This window comes from Gallus gallus, chromosome 6 (assembly GCF_016699485.2).
Source record: "Gallus gallus isolate bGalGal1 chromosome 6, bGalGal1.mat.broiler.GRCg7b, whole genome shotgun sequence".
In the NCBI taxonomy this organism is placed as follows: Eukaryota; Metazoa; Chordata; class Aves; order Galliformes; family Phasianidae; genus Gallus; species Gallus gallus.
The window spans coordinates 21,462,054-21,464,060 of record NC_052537.1 but is presented as its reverse complement, the minus strand read 5'-3'; positions in this window follow the sequence as shown (position 1 = coordinate 21,464,060).

Genomic DNA, 2,007 nt, shown 5'->3' with positions numbered 1-2,007 from the left:
TATTCATTATCGATTCTATCAGATAATTGTTTGCTTTCTAACTTCTTTACTGTTGCTGCGCTCAGCATAGATCTGAATCTGACTGGTATTGGTAAAGGTATGGTGTCACCTTGTTTTTCATGGGTTACATCTTGCAAGTCTCCTTTATTAATCTGTCTTATAAATGTATGTCTAGCTAATGAGTGGAGGAATCAATGTATTCAATGTGTTCCCCTTACTGCTTAGCGCAATGCTTGGCAGGACAAGTGCTTTGGCTTCATTCTTACCACAGCCTATGTGTCTTTATTGGCTTTCCTGGGTAAATGGAGACAAGGGGCTGTTAAATCTCTGTATTTATTATTAATTAATTCCACTGAATAGGTACTTCCTGAGACCTTTTCCAAAGCCTCTCTATGGCTCATGTAGATTTTTGTATGTAGAGGAGAAGATATGATTGAAATAATCATCTGGACTTAAAATCAGGGATTTTCAGATACCACAGTCTTTTTACACTGTTGAATGCAATTTGTTCCTCTGCAAAATTATGTATTTTATTTTCTTATGGGTATCCTCCCACCCTCCCCCCCCCCCCCCCCCCCCCCCCCCCCCCCCTTCTTTTCTTTTCTTTTCTTTTTTTTTTATATTACACTGAATAAATTCAAACATTTGATTATTAACAACAGATTCTCAAGCCAGGAATTTCTCAGGCTCCCCCTGTCTGCATTTTTGCCATGATTAGTTAATTAAGCTCATCTTTCTGGTTCAGGCAGACTGTAGCTACACATTGGTTAAGCTGTCATTTGGATGAGCAGCGTTATCAGGACAGCGAAAATCTTGTAATGTGTTGTTACTGAGAGCTGTGCTGCTTGTATTCCCATGATGAGATCAACTGGCAGAGGTGAGAGAGTAAGTATTTATTTGGCATTCCTGTCTGGTGTTTTAAATCATTCTGTGCAGTCTGTGTTTATACGAAATGCACAAGCTCTATCTTGATTTTAGGCTCCACTTCTGTTAAATTTTACTGACCTACTACAACATTCAAGATGCTCTAATATGAAATTTGGTGGTTTTTTTTTTTAATATTCAAATGACAGCATTTTGATGTTGAGTATTTTATCAGGTGGTCCTTTGAGGTAAAAATTAGTGGAATTTTCTATTTCATAATGCTTTTCCTTTGCAATGCTGTATTTTCATATATTGCTTGCTAATTATTGCCTGAATCAGAGAAGGGAAGAGTTAGGCATGTTGTATAGAAAAAAAGAATGTTACTGGGCAAAAAAATTTCAAAGTTCTGCATCAAGCTAATTCGGATTTATTTTCTTTCTTTCTTATTTTGCATAAATCTTTATAAGTCACTCTGATAAAGATTGCTTCCAAAATATGCCACTTGAGCTTACTATGCACTAGAAGACAAGTACTGTAGAAAACCTTGCAGGAGAGAAGGCTGTTAAAGACCTACACAATTGGTCATGAATAAATCTAAGTGCTATCCAGTAGGAGCAGTATCTACAATAAGGGACTCTGCTTTCTTTCTTTGTTGAGTGACTTATACACAGCAATAGTTCTGTAAACTGGTTTGACTTCCGCATGTGTTTTCCCTTTAAAGATTTCCCTGTGAAAGCAAAGGAGGTAGAGGAGACCAGCTGCCTAATTAGATACTGCAGTACCTTTTACTCCTCTTTTTGCTACCACACATTCACATTTGTTTTTTGGGGGGAACAGATTTGTAGCTGACTCAGTCCATCACAGATCAAGCTATAATTAAAGCTCATTTTATTATTATTAGAGTGTCTGTGAATGTTTGTATCAGTGGTAGCTATGAAAGTATTTATGAAAGCCAAATAATCACTGCTGGCATTGTGGACAACACCTCCTTGGCCCTTGCAATATTTGAAGCTCAGAGCTGCCCTGTGCTTTATAGCACACCCAGAGTGCTGACATCCCTTGTGTGGCACAGAGCGCATGGGAAGCAAGCCCTGCTCCCAGACCGAACCCCGCCATGCTGTGGGCTTCCTGCTGAGAAGGTAG